This window comes from Mirounga leonina, unplaced genomic scaffold (assembly GCF_011800145.1).
Source record: "Mirounga leonina isolate KUSES-001 unplaced genomic scaffold, KU_Mleo_1.0 Mir_101595, whole genome shotgun sequence".
NCBI classification, from domain to species: domain Eukaryota; kingdom Metazoa; phylum Chordata; class Mammalia; order Carnivora; family Phocidae; genus Mirounga; species Mirounga leonina.
The window spans coordinates 11,044,829-11,063,697 of NW_023270158.1; positions in this window are offsets into that span (position 1 = coordinate 11,044,829).

The window sequence follows — 18,869 nt, forward strand, 5'->3', positions numbered from 1 at the left end:
ACTCTGTGCTGTACAGTAGATCTCTGGGACTTGCTCATCTTCTATAACTGAAACTTCGTACCTTTTGATTAATACCTTCTTCCCCTCCCCCCACTCCAGCCTCTGGCAAACACATTGTACTTTCTGCTTCTATGAATTTGACTATTTTAGATTTATCGTTTACCTGGGATCATGTAATATTTGTCTTTCTCCCTGAGTAATTTTTTTTGTTTGTTTTAGCTAAGTTCCCTCATGCGTCTGTATTCAGATGTGAGTCAGTCAAGTGGCCCTGCTTCTAGGGTTGGTTGCCTGTCATCCATGGTGTTAGGGGACAACTGGGCAATGGCTCTCTAATCCCCCAGCAGATTGGCCTAGGCTTGTTCACACGGCAGCAGTTTCCAAGCGAAGGAAGTGAATCTCAAGTCACAAGGATTTTTCAAATCTTTCAAGGACCAAAGTAAGTCATGTGGCCCAGCCTAGAGTCAGTGTGAGGGGAAGCCTGAAAGGTAAGGATTTAGGGAGATGTCAACAAATTGTGGCTATTATTGCAATAATGTACCACAAAAATGGTGCTTTTGAGAATATTTTTTCCTGAAGTTTTTCTTAAGCTCTCAAACACCTCTTCTATCGTATCTCTTTTCTCTTTCTCTGTCACTCCTGTTCTTATGTTGCACGTATATACATGCACACATACTTTTTGTCTTCTAACGGAAATCAGATATCCTTGACAGAGAGCATAGGGACCAGTAGTGTGTTTCAGAATGATGACATTATTTTTCAATTCTTGCCTCGTCCTGGCTCTCTGAAACATGAGTAGGTATTGAAGATTATATAACCAGATTGCTATGAAAATTAAATCCTTAAATCAGCTTTTTAAAAAATGTATTATTTTTGAGAATGTGTTTCCACTTTTATCGAGAAATAATTGATAAATGTCACTGTATAAGTTTAGGGAGTACAATAAAAGGAAAAGAATAAAGGAAAAAATGTTCTCTTTGTGATGAGAACTTTTAGGATTTATTCTCAGAGTTTTCCTATATATTGTCTAGCACTATTGACTGTAGTCATCATGTGCTACGTTACATCCCCAGTACTTATTTCTCTTATAACTGGAAGTTTGTACCTTTTGACCACCTTCCTCCAAATTCCCGCCTCCTGATGCCCCTAATTAGCTTTTCAAAAGAAACAAAAACTGATTATGGACTCAGTATTGTTGAGAGGGAAAAATTTTCCTCTGTCCTGAAGATTCTTCTGGGTGGTCTAAGAATTAAATCGACATTAGACAGATTAACAGGAGAAAATCACCTTTAATTATGCACTTACAGGCTCCATAAGAATATGAGGCCCACACAGAGTCGGGCAGTTGAGGTTTATATGCCAGCCAGAGCTAAGGAGAAGGGGTCAGGGTCTGAGACTTCAAAGGAAGGAAGACCATTCACAAGAAGATAAAAAAGGAGTAAATGTTTTGTAAACAGATGTTTGCTGGGCCATACAGAAGCAACGGGACCTAGAGAAGAATTTTAAGGAACAGGCTTCTCGAGGTTCTTCCTGGTCTAATCCCCCCTCATCATGTTACGCTGTCATTATCCGTGGTGAGGGCTCCCTTCCTGGGGCAGGTCCTCTAAATTCTTTTAGGCATTTGGGGGGAGACAAAAAAAGAAAAACTTCTTGAGTCTTGTGTTTCTTAAAATTATTCAGCCTAAAATAATCCACTTGCCGAAGAGACACATTTTGGGGTGGTCAATTTTGCTCCCCTACAACATCAACAAAGAATTGCTGAACACGGGCGCCGGAGCCATGAGATGCTGCCGGGAAGGAGCCGCGCACCGAACCCAGCTTGCTTCCATGGCTGTGCAACAGGGTGCCCCGGCAGCTTTGAAGTGTTCGTTTCTATTTGTGCTCTGCTTCAGTGTTAACTTCCAATTTAGGCTTTTTAAATGGAAACTCAATCTTAAAATCAGTTTGGATGCCAGAAAAGCAGTTTTTGAAGAGGCAAGGAAACGAAGACATTATATTTATATAAAACATGGGCAGATGAGGAACTGTAATAAGAATTTTGAGCGACTCGTATTCTAGAGTGCCTTTTTTTCCCTTACCATGGTCTATTCTTCATCACTAGATAACTCAGAAACTTTGATTAAAAAGTTTTAGAGATTACTTGTAAAATGTATTTGTAGAGAAACAAATATATGATCAGCCCAATTGTCTATGAATTACCTACTTGATCTCTGGCTTAGCATGTTTTCAATAGATACTTCGATTCAGTCCTTCATTCAGCACCCTCTGAGGCCAAGCACCTTTTTGTTCAGGCTCGTGTGCACCAAGGCAATTTTTGATAATTAAATTGGGAGCATTAAAATGATATATGTTAGTGAGATTAGGACATAATTCAGTGGAAACTGGCATTGCGGTGTAAATAGGATATGCCTGCTAAGGACACTCAAAATAACATTCAAAGAACCATGTCCAACAGATGCTATCTATAGGTAATAATTTCTAACTTAGGCTCTCTGTTTTTAATTTTCACCACAACTAAGTGAATTGGATCCTTTTTCCTTGTTTTATTGATGAAGGAACTAAGTCTCAAAGAGGGCATGCATTTGTTCTTAGCTGGTGGAGTGGGGGGCCTTGGAATTTGAACTTGGGAATACTTCTCTAACTCTAAAACTCCTATTATTTTCATGGCTTATTCCTACTTTCCCTTCATCAACAAAGATACTATATCTTTTAATACGTGGAAGATGTTAAGCAGCTGTTTGTTAAACTGAACAAAATTAAATGTTGGCAGTTTCAGTATCTTTCACCTTGGCCAAGTTAAAACTTTTACTAGTTTTTACTAAGATTACTTCTTTAAGAACTTGTTTTAAACTTTTTTTTTAAAACGCACAGAAAAATTCCTCTTAAACAGGAGCAGAAAGACAGGTGTCTTTAATTTCAAATTCATTGTGGACATACTTTTTTGGTAACGAAACAATGAAAAATCACTAAAAAAATGAAATAAGGATGTGAAAATACAATGCAAGTTAAAAAAACAAAACACTAGACTCCAACATAAAATTGCTTTGCCGAGTTGGTAAGGAACATTTGCAAGTGCACTTACTTTGACTTTCTGTACCTTTCTCCTTGAGGACTGGTAACATATAGTTGGTGGGCCAATACCAGTCCATGTGTCCATGAAGCCACTTGGAGCAGTACTATATTATCAAATTGTTGACCTCGTATAAAACTGCTTCTGCAGTACTTGCCTAGGCAGCACGTACTCTCAAGATGGAATGTGGGGGAGAAAAAGCATTTCATATGTTCATGAACTGGTAAGATGTAGTTTCCAGCATCTTTTGTGAAGTGGAAAACAAAGTACAAAAGAAGTACAGATGGTTTGCTCCACTTTGGGTAAGAAAAAAGGGAAATAAAATAGAGAAGTATCTGCTCATTTTTCTGAAAATTCACCCAGGCAAGATAAATCAGATATTAATGGCTGATTACCTATAGCTGGTGGGTGGAAAGGGCCAGATGGCAAAAATTGCAGATAGTATCTATACTGCATATTAATGGTGTAGTGATGTTAAATTCCCTGACTTTTATAATTACAATTATGTGGTGTGTATGAGTATGTTCTTGCCCTTAGGAAATACCCACTGAAACATTCATGTGTACGAGGCTCTGATGTCTACAACCTACACTCAAGTGGTTCATGGAAACAGTGTTAGTTGATGTGACCGAGAAGGTGTTTTTCGGGTTTCATTCTTGCATCTCTTCTCTTTTTTTTTTTAAGATTTTATTTATTTATTTGAGAAAGAGCGAGCACAGCAGGGGGAGCAGCAGAGGGAGAGGGAGAAGTAGGCTCCCCGCTGAGCAGGGAGCCTGACGTGGGGCTCGTCGATCCCAGGACCCCGGGATCATGACCTGAGCTGAAGGCAGATGCTTAATGACTGAGCCACCCAGGTGCCTCTCTTGCCTCTCTTCTGTAAGCTTGAAATTCTTTCAAATAGATGAAGGACACTTAGGTAACCTAAAAGATAAATATTCAGAACTGAAAAAAAGGAAAAAAACATCACCTAGCTTTCTTTTTACCAACTTCCCCCACTGAACTATTACACTGACTGACTTTTAACATTGGGACCATGGGAGGAGTGATACAGTAATTTTTTTAGCCTGTATTTACCCTGGCAGAATTGTGTGCAGTATTTAAAAATCATGCATCACACGTTGCATCTAATTAATCTCCTGCCAGACGCTTAATCTCCTGTGAAATTCAGCTGCCATGGAAATAATTTGACAAAGTGGCTTCACTTGTTAATAGTAAAGGTATTTGAATGTGCGAGTCAAATTATAGACTCCTCTATCATCTATAGCTCAGTGGTGGCCTAAAAAGCAAAACCAACATCCAAGAGTGGCCAATTTTGAATTTCTTTATTATCTGCGGAAGTATCAGACAGGGCTTTCTGCCACTAAATATTATCCCTCACACCTGTGGTTCCTAAGAGTGGATTTCAGATATTTGAGTTCTTTAATCTCCTCTGTTTGAATAAAATAAAACCGTGGAAGGTAGTAGATACTTTCAGCCAACACATTTGTTGACTATCAACTAAAAATGAAACATTTTGAGAGTGGAAAATTGAAGAAGTTTGTACAAGCGGGAATTGGGCCTGAGGAATGCCTGATATTTTAATCACGTTCTTAGTGCCTGGATGAGGATTAAGAAACCAGGTGACGATCAGCAGTGGGAATGTGTTCAGGAATAGGGTGAGGCGCCTATTGAGGACTTGACAAGATAATGGAATGAGCTCAAAATTAAAAACAAACAAAAATGCACAGACGAAACCCAGCTCTGTCAAAATTGCCAGATTTCGAAGTATTTGTTCGGTGGAGTAAGGGAAGGATGAAGGCCCAGAAGGGAGGAAAGTGTGTGTTTCAGGTGTTGGGAGACAAAGAGAAGGTGTGAGAATCATGGTGTTACTCAGAAACTGAAGGTTGTAAGACCGGAGGGATCTGTTGTTGGAGACCCGTCGCCTGCGGTGTCCGAAAGGGTTGGTTAAGTGGCCCTGCCTCTCGCCAGCAGTCAGGTGGACCGGCTCACAGTCATCATGTTGTCTGGGATCAGGAGTCCTCCCATGATGCACAGGGTGCATTCACCTGGTTCAGATGGCAGTGCCGTTCCTTTTTTATATCTGGTTTTAAACTTTCCCAGGATTTGTCTCTTAACTCTGGGGAAGTTTCCTGCCCAGATTCCAGTCCAGCAGGTGTCTCTCTTCAATGAATTGGTAAATGCCTTCCACATTTTAAATCTCAACTCTGCCCATTCAGTATAATTTAAACAAGGGAAGCCAAAAGTTTTAACTAGCATATATTATTTCCTTACCAAGAAGTTGTCTGGAACTCTCCGGATTCATAGTACTTTCTACCAGTGTCTTGAGGTATGATACTATTTTGCAGATACTGAACCAGTCTGTTTTCTTTCTCTGTAATCCTTAACTCCACACCTTGCCCAGCATCAAGGACAAAAGATGCTTTGCAAGGACCCCAGGTCATAATGGTTTCCCTGTTGGATAGGGACAATCCCCGTAGGTTTAGGGCATTGGTTTGTGAGGCTTGCTGCTTTAGGGTAGGAGTAGAATGTATATTATCACTTCTGGTGCCCATGGCTTGTGAGAGTTCCCGACAGCCAGGCTGGCTGACTCAGGCCCTAGATGATTGTTCACACTTGAAGCCGTGCCCTATGTGCCCTATGTGCCATCAGGGGAGTGGAGTCCAGGCCATCGGTGAGGTTCTCTTAAGGGTGCCAGCTTCCCACGTACCCTGTGTAGAGCACACAACCACTCTCCCTGTGTTTCTAAAGCCCCTCTCTCTTCACTCCCCTGAGTTTGGCATGAGGTGGGGGAGAGGCTGAGGTGGGTATACAGGAGGGACATCGGTGTTTCCTTCCTTTTTTTTCCCCCTCACAATCCATGAAGATCTGAGAGGTGGTGTATTTGCTGAGGCTGCCATATTGAAATATCACAGACTCAGTGGCCTAAATAACAGAAATGTATGTTCCCATGGTTCTGGAGGCTGGAGGTCCAAGATCAAGGTACTGGCAAAGTTGATTTCTTCTCAGGCCCATCTCCTTGGCTTGCAGATGGCTGCCCTCTCTTTGTGTTCTCGCATGATCTTTCCTCTGTGCATCTGGCATCTCTGTGTGTCCACATTTCCTCCTCTTATAAGGACACCTGTCAGATTGGATTAGGGCCCACCCTAATGGCCTCCTTTTACCTTAATCACTTCTTGAAAGGCCCTGTCTTCATATTTGCATTCTGAGGTACTGGGGTACTGAGGGTTAGGGCTTCAACATATGAATTGGGGGGCACAATTCAACCCATAATGGGTGGGCTTTGGGTTTGTGTCCTTTATCATGTTTTTCTACTACAGGACAGTAAACTTCATGGTCATGGACAGAAATAGTATCTTCTTTACTCTGTGCAAAGAACTCTGTCTTAGCCCTTGAACTCATAACTTCAGGACTTGAACTACCTGAGAGGAAAAAGTATTAGTGTCTACCAAGATGATCTCTGTTACACCCTCAGTACCACCTACCAGGGATAGCTGTTGACGCCAGATCTCAGAAAGCTCTAGCACATGTGAGGGAACCAAAGACAGACATTTCTGAAGAGAACCTACATGATGTATTAAAGTTTGGGGCTACAGAAAAGAAGAAATTGTAGTTTTCATGCAGTGCAGGCTCTGTGCTCCTTTTTCTCTCTACCTTGGTCTCACCTGTAGAAGGAAGCTTAAGCCTAAGTTTTTCCCTGTATGAACAGGAAATTGAGATTCATTGTATGTAAAGTCAGTTGACCAGAAAAGAAGAGAAATTATCATGTCCTTAACATCCAAAGACCATTGGACGGAGTAGTCTAAAATTGAATAGTCCCTTATAGTAGCCACTAAATACATGTGGTTATATAAATTTATACTTAATAAACTAAAGTGTCAAAATTCGGTTTCTCAGTTTCACTAGCTACATTTCATATTTTCAGCAACCATATTTGGGTAGTGGCTACCATATTGGGCAGCACAGATAAAGAATTTTTTTATGATTGTGGAAAGTTCTATTGGATGGCACTAATAAAGAATCTGTTGATGCATGGTGAGATAAATGTCTACATTGATTGGCGCTCTGATTATCTGTGTTCAAATTCAATCTTGATCCCCCTTCTCTGATAATCAGATTTCCCAATAAAGGTTTTCTAACAACCTTGTAGAAACTCCTCTCTCCCATGGGGACCAAAAGTCTTAGGGGATTCAAAATACTTGAAGAACCATCTCTGCCCATAAAGAAGACTAGGAGTCAAATAATACATCCTTTTATGTACAGTGTAAAGTGGCCTTTTGGGCATAAAAGCTTGTGGCCACTTTATTGTTTCTGAAGAAGAGCAAACATATACTAATTTTTTTAAGGCCCCTTGTGTCTCTACTTGACACTAGGGAGAGAGTTAACAGCTTACATTATTCCTCTTCCCTTAAATACTTTGATATTCAAAGTCTGATATTCAAAGTCTCTTCATAGCTACCCGACAACTGAGTTTGATTCCCAATAGGCCTCCAGCTCTTGAGTCTTCTACTATAAATTCTTTCAGCTCAGCCATGTCATAATCACTTCCATCCAGAGGAAGCTCATCCCTGCCAGGGGGGATCCTCCAGAACAAACAGATTAATGCTCTAGTGCCTTAGAAGGTCATAGAAGTCAGGGCTTGTGTATCTCTTGCTTAGAGAAAATATAAAGTTCTATTGTAAACCTCAGTCTTTCTTGATTGGATCAGCCAGCCCACTTCCCTATCTGCCCTCTTTCCTCTTAGAAGTATTTGTTAAAACTTACTACAGAGATGATACATATTTAATTATGTCTTCGTATGAATGTCATTAGCCATTACATTTTCCATGTATATTAATAGTTTAATCAGTATCTCTATAAGAAAGTGTTGTAGCTCAGGCATTAAAGAACTTTCAAGTAGAAGGAAATTAAGGGGTTCGTTTTTCTTTGTTTTCTTCTAGAGGCGTTATAGTATTAGTTGTTAGATTTAGCTCCTTGAATTCTTCTTAACAGTAAAGGGATTCCTTCTAACATTTCATTATTTCATATGATATCTTTAATGCATCAAAAAAGAAACCTTTCATAACACAAAAGAATTTTCCTCGTATTCCCTGTTTGCCTAACAGACACCTTTGGGTCCTCATCTTCCTTGATGTCTCAGCGCTTTTACTAGGCGACTATTCCCTCTTGCTCTTCCTTCTAACTGCCTGACTTCTCATTCTCATTCACCTCTTCCTCCTCTTTTTCTGACCTCTGCGTATTTTGTGAAGCCTATTTCTGGTCTTTTTCAACAATACAATTTATTCTCATGGTCTTGAGAGAAATGTGGCTGCTCTAGGGTAATAGGTAATCATGGTAATGTGGTTGGTTCTGTACTAAAATCAGGCTTCCTACTACTTGAATACTGATGTGTGCTAAAGAATGAGTTTGCAAGCCAGTAAGACACCTACCCAGCCACCTTCAAGCACTGATGACAAATGCAGTGGAAGAATGGCCACCAGGCATCCTTCTAACAGTAGACTTGGGCCTGACTCAGGGGTATGCGAACACAGTCATATACCAAAAGAGGGAACCTCGAAGGGGGTTAAGCTCTGCCTGCCCATTTTTGTATTCTACTTTGTTGAATGAAAAAACCCATCCTATCTCCCTTGGAAAGAAATGAGGGAGGAAAATTGGGGATAGATCCAACTTATTTTCCCAATATTGTTCTCTCTTGGGAAATGGCACAGAAATTAAAATTAGAAGATATGAGGAAAGGGGGCAGAGCCTCCTATTACAAGCACTTATGTATTCATTACTTCCAAGTACATATCTGTAACACAGATCTGCCCTTAAATTTTCATATATCCAAGTGTTTATATGATTTTCCCACCGAGTTGTATCATTGGCAGCTCAAAGTTAGTATGTTTAATTTTTAGCATGTATACAGATGATCCCTGACTTAGGATGGTTTGACTTAAAATTTTTTGACTTTACGATGGTGCAAAAGAGATGCATTCAGTAGAAACCATACTTCAGATTTTCAGTTTGCATCTTTAGCTAGGCCAGCTAAATGTGGTCCAATCCTCCTTGGGATGCAGGACGGTGACAGTGAGCCACAGTCAGCCACCCATCAAGAGGTTGAACCACCAATATGCTTATAACCATTCTGTCCCCGTACACCTATGCTGTCTTTTTACATTCAGTACAGTATTCAATAGATTACCTGCAATAATCAATACTTCATTATAAGGAAGGCTTTGTGTTAGATGATTTTGCTCAGCTATAGACTAAGGTAAGCGTTCTGAGCGCGTTTAAGGTAAGCTAGGTTAAACAGAGATGTTTGGTTGGGTTAGGTGTATTAAATGCATTTTTGACTTAAGATACTTTCAAACTCCAATAGGTTTATTGGGGTGTAACCCCATCATAAGCCCAAGAAAACCTGTCATTTTAGTAGATAGTCTAACCCATCACAGTAAATGTCATCCCCACCTACCTAAGTGCTCCAGCCACAAATCTAGGAGTCTTCCTCTATATTTCCCTTTCCATTCCATTGGTTCTACATACAAAATACATAGTAACCCCATCTGGTCATCTCTATCCCTACTGCCACCAGCCTCTTCAAAGCACTTATCATCTGTCTTCTGAATGATTGCGGTGTCTTCCTAACCCTTTCCCTGCTTCTACCCTTACTTTCCTCTAATCCTGATCCACACTGTAGCCACAGAGGACTTTAAATATTATAAATCAGATTGGCATGAGCCTCTGCTTAAAAAGCTTCCATGGCTTCTCCTTTTCCTGAGGACAGAATGCACACTTCCCCTCCCCCCACACACCACCCCCCACCCCGTGACCACCTATCTCAGTAGCTTGTTTCCTTTTTAACCCTGTATGCAGTAATTATTTTCTTTCAATAAGCGTATTTAGTATATGTTAGCTCTTCTACTGTAATGTACACTCTGTGAAGGCAGAAGCTGTCTTGTACCTGGTTCATCACTGTGTCCCCAGAACATGAATGCCAAGCTGTGGGAAATTCTTTGGGTACGTTCTTTCATTTGATGCTCACAGCTCCCTGATAAGTTTGCTAGTATCTCCAGGTTAGATAGGAGAAAAAAAAATACTCTCAGTCTTAGCATGGCTAAATAATTTGGCCAAGATCACACAGCTCTGAATGGATAAATGTGGTATTTGAACCTACATCTGTCTGACACCAAAGCCTGAGTGTCCCACCACCCGCTGTTCTGTTATCTGCACATGGAAACTGCGAATAAAGCTAAATATCTGCCTAACTCTCTTTTACCCTCTGAAAGAATTTACCTAACAAGGAGGTAGGCTTAAAAAAAAAAGAGAGAGTTTTCCTTTCTGCAGGAAATTAGTAAGTCAAATAATTACATTTTAGGGGGACATCTTTGCCTGGGAGAGTTGAACACTTGCCATTTAAAAGAAACCGCCAGAAACACAGTTTAATACAATGGGGGTATTGCCACAATATGCAGGAATGAGCTCACCATCAGGCATTTAGAACAAATCCATTCCTTGATTCATAATTAAGCAATCAAGAAACGGTTTGGGGGCACTCACTGTGTGTCAGTCAGTACAGCTTTGTTATAAGAATTATAAAGACAGTCTCTGCTCTCAAGAAGTTTAAAATCAAATGGGAAAGACAACCATGTAAATAAGGAAATGAAATACAAGTCCGAACAAAGTAAGAACTAAAGCAGAGGAAGAAGCTAGGTGTCTTTTTGACACACAATTTGTACTTTTGGTACTGAGTGCACTCGTGCATAAAATACGGATAAGCTTGACAATTTTTGTCCAGTCATTTTACCAAGTCAAATACATAACACCTTAAATTCTTATTTGCCATGTGTCTGTATGTATACGAGATTGAGAAAGTGTGGTGTGGGGTTGAAGACAGAGGCTTGGAATTCCCATAGCTACAATGTCCACCAGCTCTGCTTCCTTGGGCAAGTTCATTAATTCTCTAAACCTTCCTCATCGGTAAAAGAGAATAGTGCCTAACTTACAGGGTTCGGGGGAAGATCACATGAGACGACGTCTATAAAATTCTGTGTTTCTGGTACCTAGTAAGTTCTCAGGGGCGTTAGTTTATATCATGGTGGTAATGCAGATTAAAGATGCTCTTGGGTTCTTTATAAAATACAGAAACGTACGTGGAATGTTTTTAAAAAAAGACAAAAGAAAAGTACACGACAAAAAAATCACATACCATTAAGCTCTAGTTTCTGCTCTGCTTCTTCCTACTCAGGTGGCTTTAGCAACGTTAACTTTTTATCTGTTCCAAACAGGTATCTCAGTGATAAACGCCGTTCCCTTCAATCACAAGGCAGTGGCAGGCAGGCTGTGAAGGTAGAAACCATTGCACACACAGGGACACACAGAGATTTATTTGATAAACTGCTTTTCCACAGATAATCCCAAAGCTGATGAAGTATGTGTATTTAAATTTATTTATAAAAGGTTATAGATTCTGAGCAGTCTGCAAAGACTGCTTCTAGTGTATGTCATTGCTTTTTTCTCATAAAAATTCAGATGGCCTTCATACATTTCACGACTGAAATACGTCAAAGGGTTAGCCATGCACCACCAGGGTGATCTGAATTTCTCCAGGGGTTTTCGTAACTGTGTACCGATGTTTCTCAAAAGGAAATCTCCAGCACCCAGGTCCCTTGGGTCCCCCTCATTTGTACGAACAGCTCCTCTACCATAAAAACTTCAAATGCCCTGTGTCCAAAGCGGGCACTCATTGTTGTGCTATGCAGGTCAGTTCTATTACATTAGACAGTGGTTTTTAGTGAGGGGTGATTCTGCCTGCCAGGGGACATTTGAAAATGTCTGAAGATAGGTTCGGTTGTTACAGCGGGGGTGGGGTGCTATGCTACTGGCATCTAATGGGTAGTCTGGGATGCTGCTCACCATCCTGTAATTCACAGGACATCACCCCCACACTGACCCTCATGATGGCATTATCTGGCCCCAATGTCAATCGCTGTGGTTCAGAAACCCTGATACTTAGGTGATTTCCACGTGGTGGCCCAAATCAGAAACCTGGGAGGCATCCTGATTCCTCCTCCAACCACACAATATATAGACTATCTATAGGCCAGTCTGGCAAGAGAATATTTTCTATGTTTTCCTTCCCATTACCATTTTAAGCCGAAGTAACTTGTGTCTCAAACTTCTCCAGTTTCCTTAGAACATGCTCTTTCTAACCCACTTGCTTTTTTGTTTTCAGAACTACTTTCCTGAGATGAGAGATTGTGAATATTTCTCTTCTACTTGAAGTATTTCAAGAGTAAACTCTGTTACGGACAGACTATAGAAGGCCCTTCAGACTTTAGAAACCACTAGTCCATCTCTCTAGGACCACCTCTTCCCAAAACTCGATTTGCACTCTGGGTTCCAGGCACATGGACAGGAAGCCATGCTTGAGATCTCTCCCTCTAGCCCCAGGCTTTTCTTTGTCAAACGTTTGTGCCTTTGGTGCCCTGGGACCTCTACTCCAGTACCCTTCCAGCAACCCCCACGCCATGCCCAGCCACTCCTGTTCATCCTTCTAAGGCCTTGCTCAAACATGGCCTGCTTGGGAAGCTCTCTCTGACCCTTGTGTTTAGATTAATTACCCTTTCTTTGTCAATTCCTCTACAATATTAAGTATCAAAACATATTGGTGTCCTAGATTGTGAGCTTCTTAAAGGAGGGCAGTATTTTATATCTTAGTGTCCTCAGTACCGAATAGTGTCTGGAACATACTGTACTTTGTTGAAGGGATGAAGTCAAACTATAATTGATAGAATATTATTTAAGAAATGGAAAAAAACGACATAGCTGTATCAGAGTTTCAGTAGGAAACAGATGGAACAGTCAGATTGAATAATTTGAAGATAATGTAATAAGGAAACTCTTTATATGGTGTAGAGAAACTGAAAGAAACTGCAGGGAATCAGAGTTCATAATATAAGGGAGGTGCTGCCACCATGGCCTATGTGAGCAAGAAGTGGGAGCTGTGAGTGGAACCCAGGGGGGAGGGAGAGAGAAAGAGAGAAGTATCTTCTAGAGAGTAGCTGTCAGATCTCCTGCAGGGGCTGTCTTGTTTGAACCTAACCAAAAGCCAGAAAGAAATGGGGCATATTGGGATGCCTGGGTGGCTCAGTCAGTTAATCGTCTGCCTTCGGCTCAGGTCATGATCCTGGGGTCCTGGGATCGAGCCCCACATCGGGCTCCCTGTTCAGTGGGGAGTCTGCTTCTTCCTCTCCTGCTTGTGCGTGTGTGTGCTCTCTCTCTCTCAAATCTTAAAAAAAAAAGAAAGAAAGAAAGAAAGAAATTGATGAATCCACACAGATTAGGCTCAAAGGACCAAAACCAGGACAGAGAAGGGTGGAAAGTAGATCTGGACAGGGGTAAACGGAAAATATCCAGCACCATGACATAGTGAAAGTAAGCATGCATTTCAAAGTCTGGCAAACCTAGGTTTCAAATCCAAGTGTTTGTATTCTGTAGTTGGGTGATGATGGTTAAGATGCTTTATGTATCCGGACTTCAGTTAACATTAGTTTAACAACACCTTTTTAAGGTTGCGAGGAGGATTAAATGAGGTAGTACATATATTACATGTTTTATAGATTATCTAGCATAAAATAAGGCTGACAAGATAAAGATACCAGGTATATTAAAAAAAATTTCAAAGTAAAAACAAAAGAGGGGGCAGGGAGGGATTGTGCCTAATCCTCACCAGTCCCCTTGCAGATGGTGGAACCATCGCAGAACTAGTCCTACTAGTAGAAACATTTCCCAAATCACCCTAAGTCTGTATTACCCTCACAAGCTTCTGTGTATATGTACACACCAAATGAAGCTGGAAAGCTCACAACTGTCTACATCTGTACCTTTACGAGCTGTTTGTTATTTTACAGTGATGCAAAGTTTGCTCGAGAACTCTTTACATTTTCCTCATGTAGACTATATCTGTTTTCAGAAGTAGTCCAGTTTAAATAGCAAGAATTAATCCATTGAAGATACACAATTTGGTTGAAACATCTGTTTGATATTCTGTGCAACCAACTTCATCTATTCTTCATAGAAAAAGAACACAATCTTACTTATAATAAACATTTATTTTTGTAACAGCAATCATGCAGCTGCAGAAAACATGGTTTATCATTAGATAATCACATCCTTGGGGATTGGATGCACCCAACTGTGTCTTATGCTTTCTATGTTGGAAATTTAATTTTCTCATAAATGTCAGAACTGTTGCCTTGCCACATATTGCTTAATTAATAATTAAACCATAATTCCCTCCTCATAAACTATATTTAAATCTATATGCTATATGTATGTACACATAATACAAGCAGGACTAAACATAGATAGCAGAGCCTTTTGTATCTCAGATAAGTGCATTTACATTTCATACCCTGGTATTAACTTGTACTAGTTGGTACATTTACTTCCTCAGTGAAAACGTTTCATAAAAATGATCCAACTGAAGAAACATAGCCCAGTTCTTAATGTCCTTCTTTGCTCTATACTCTGTCATCAGTCCAGATTTTTAAGAAATCCGGCTAGGGGTAAGAATGAACGTGAGTAGTAAGTAAAAGCTAAGGAATCACTTTTGAAATGGGACCTAAATCCTAGTCATGGTTACCAACGCACTAGAAATATTTTGGTCACTCGGGAGAGCTGGGCGATGGGTGGTGGTACAGCGTCAAGTGATGCATCTTTCCCCTTATTTAAAGGGAAAGTATCTCTCACTGCTGTGGTCAGATTGCTGAAAGCATGAAGATCTGTGACAGCCTGTTGGATCATGCGCAATTTAAATCCGTTTTTGAGCAGGGTGGCCCTTGGGCATAAGTCTCCAGGAGGAATTCCTGTCACTAGGGGGCAACAGGGTCTTGGGACTCCCGAGCTGACCGGCAGGGCTAAGAGGGGTCTGCCGAGTCCCCTTCACGCCGGGACGAGCTTCGTTGGTATGAAACTGTAGAGGAAGAAAACTTTTCCCTTCTTCCCTTCTCAGCTTTATTGGCTGGTCTAATAATTCAGTTGACCTAAAACTGATAAACAGGAGAAAAAAAAAAAAAACGATTTAATTTCATACATGCGGGAGCTCATAGAAATATGAGACTCAAAGAAGTCACCAAAGCAGGCAGCCTTTACACTTTTGAGACAAGGAAACAATAAATTTGTGAAGAATTGACAAGACAAAGGGGTTTGGGCTTGGAGTAGCAAATTAGAGAAGAAGAAACAAAGTTTGTTTATGTAGTCTTCTTGGCCCTAAATTCCCTGTCTCCAGTGATAAGGGTGCCTTCTACCCTCCTGTATGGGGAGGGCACCTTTCACAGGGGAGATTGCTTTCCTGCTTTCAGGGGGAACAAAAGAGGGTCACAGTGTCCTTTTTGCACTGGCTGTTTCTTAAGTGACTTTAATTCAAAATAATATGCCAAAGTGGCATGTTTTGGGTGGCATAATCTCCCCCTTCAAAACCAAGACCAAATTACAACGAAGTTACTTAACTATTGAGTACGTCCGTCTTTTATGTCTCTTAACATTATGGGACGTATATACTAGTCCTGGGAGGAGGAGGAGGAGGAGATCTGCATGGAGCAGAACCACTCCCAGCTGACACCAGTCCAAATCAATTGTATTTCCAGCGGGCAGCAGACACATGAGTGAGTCCAGCCTAGATCAGCCTAAATCAGCTGACAGCCAGCTAAGTAAATGTTTCTTGTCATATGCCATTGAGATTTTATGGTTGTTTGTTTTGCATTGTGATTGTGACCATAATTAACTGTCCCTTGCCTCTTGCGTCTTAGTCACCTCCACTGACGGTAGGATAGTTATGTTGGCTGGTAATGGTCACATTAATGGTGATTGCTGTTCATTGTATTTATGGCCTTCCATGTGCTTGACGTGTGCTATCTCTGATCCTCACATAATTGTTACCCAATTTTATAGCTAAGTAGAATGAAGTTCAGAGAGATGGGGTTTATCTAATTGCTTTCTTGACATCTCCACCTTATGTTCTCATAGGCATCACAAAACATTTGTTCAAAATTGAGTGCCTTATCTTGCCCTCCAACCTGTTCAAACCACAGTCTTCCCCACCCGGTTAATGGCAATTCTTTTTTTTTTTTAATTTAATTTAATTTTTATTATTATGTTATGTTAATCACCATACATTACATCATTAGTTTTTGATGTAATGTTCCACGATTCATTGTTTGCGTATAACACCCAGTGCTCCATGCAGAACGTGCCCTCCTTAATACCCATCACCAGGCCAACCCATCCTCCCACCCCCCTCCCCTCTAGAACCCTCAGTTTGTTTTTCAGAGTCCATCATCTCTCATGGTTTGTCTCCCCCTCCGATTCCCCGCCTTCATTCTTCCCCTCCTGCTATCTTCTTTTTTTTTTTTTAACATATAATGTATTATTTGTTTCAGAGGTACAGATCTGTGATTCAACAGTCTTGCACAATTCACAGCGCTCACCATAGCACATACCTTTTGCTCAGCGTAACACCCTCCAGTTCCATCCACGTCGTTGCAAATGGCAAGATTTCATTCCTTTTGATGGCTGCATAATATTCCATTGTATATATATACCACATCGTCTTTATCCATTCATCTGTCGATGGCCATCTTGGCTCTTTCCATAGTTTGGCTATTGTGGACATTGCTGCTATAAACATCGGGGTGCACATACACCTTCGGATCCCTACATTTGTATCTTTGGGGTAAATACCCAGTAGTGCAAGTGCTGGATCATATGGTAGCTCTATTTTCAACTTTTTGAAGAACTCCATACTGTTTTCCAGAGTGGCTGTACCAGCTTGCATTTCCACCAACAGTGTAGGAGGGTTCCCCTTTCCCTGCATCCCTGCCAACATCTGTCATTTCCTGACTTGTTAATTTTAGCCATTCTGACTGGTGTGAGGTGATATCTCATTGAGGTTTTGATTTGGATTTCCCTGATGCCGAGCGATGTTGAGCACTTTTTCGTGTGTCTGTTGGCCATTTGGATGTCTTCTTTGGAAAAGTGTCTGTTCATGTCTTCTGCCCATTTCTTAATTGGATCATTTGTTCTTTGGGTGTTGAGTTTAAGAAATTCTTTATAGATTTTGGATACTAGCACTTTATCTGACATGTCATTTGCAAATATCTTCTCCCATTCTGTTGGTTGTCTTTTGGTTTTGTTGACTGGTTTTTTTGCTGTGCAAAAGCTTTTTGTCTTGATGAGGTCCCAATAGTTCATTTTTGCCCTTGCTTCCCTTGCCTTTGGCGATGTTTCTAGGAAGAAGTTGCTGCGGCTGAGGTTGAAGAGGTTGCTGCCTGTGTTCTCCTTTAGGATTTTGATGGACTCCTATCTCACATTGAGGTCTTTCAACCGTTTGGAGTCTATTTTTGTGTGTGGTGTAAGGAAATGGTCCAGTTTCATTCTTCTGCATGTGGCTGTCCAATTTTCCCAACACCATTTGTTGAAGAGACTGTCTTTTTGCCAATTAGCAATTCTGTCTTTCCAGTTGCTTGGGTACAAAACCTTGGGGCTCTATTGACCTTTGTTCTCAGACCTCAAATCTGATTTGTCAGTAAGTCCTATTGACTGTACAGATTGTACATTCAGAATAGTTACAAAATCAGACTACTTTTCATCACATCCACTGCTCCAGACAGCCATCAGCTCTTGCCTGGATTATTGCATTAGTCTTATCTCCTCTGGCCACTTTCACACATGCATTGCTATAGTTGAGTTTCCACATTGCATCTAGAGTAATCTTCTAAAAAGTTCTGTTAAATCATGTCACTCTTGTGTTAAAAATCATTGTCAGAATAAAATCCACAGTTCCTGCAATGGCATATAAGACCCTACACAATTTTTCTCTAATGGAATGTAAGTTCCGTGAAGCCAGGGGTTATTATATTTTGCTCACAAATATTTCCCTGGGGGCCTGAACAGTACCCAGTCATAGGTATTCAATAAATATTTGTTGATGGAATGAATGAAACAAACCTTGAGTACATGTAGAAAATGGCAGAGAATTTCCAACCTGCTGGATCTAACTTCAGTGACGTTACTTTTTTTTTTTTTTTTTTTGCACTCACCTAATGTTCAACTTTTATGTATTGAAGACAAATATTTCGGTTCTTTCCCTAATGACCTGTGTGTCTCCTTCTCCCTTCTGTGTTGTAGCAAATTTTACCAAGTAAAAAAATGGGTTAGTGGTCATGGTGATGATGGGCTAGTTTGCTGAGGTGTTTCATTTAGGTATTAGGACGGGAGAGTATCATGTATGCCTATCACCTCCTCTCATAGAGATAAATATCTACATGGTAAAGTGGGGCTGGAAGGAGCTATGTCCGAGATCTTGCCTCTCTTCTTTGATAGTGATTTCTATAGAAGTAAAAAAATTTCCTTTATACAATCTGAAAGCTTTATTTTCTAAGCTTGTGGCAGAATGTGTCACAGCATTCCACCAGAAAATAGGTGGTCTACTTAACTTTGAATATTTCCTTTTATTCTCTCAATACCAGAGTTGGAGACCCACTGCTTTTGTAATAAGCCTTCATATTTTGGAAATCCTTATGAAAACACCTCCTGCCTTTCTTTTCTTTAGGTTGAAATTGTGTCAAATCATTTAAGCTTTGTTTCTCAATCCTATTTCTGAGTCTTTAATCATTTTCATTACTTTGCTGGAAGTCCTCTTCAAATTCCTCACATATTAAAAGTTGAAGGGCCTCTACTGGTATTCTTCAGTAGGAGGTTTATCTATTTGTGTTTAGTATAGCACAGACATGATTAATTACACAGAGTCTTCTGAACCAAACGC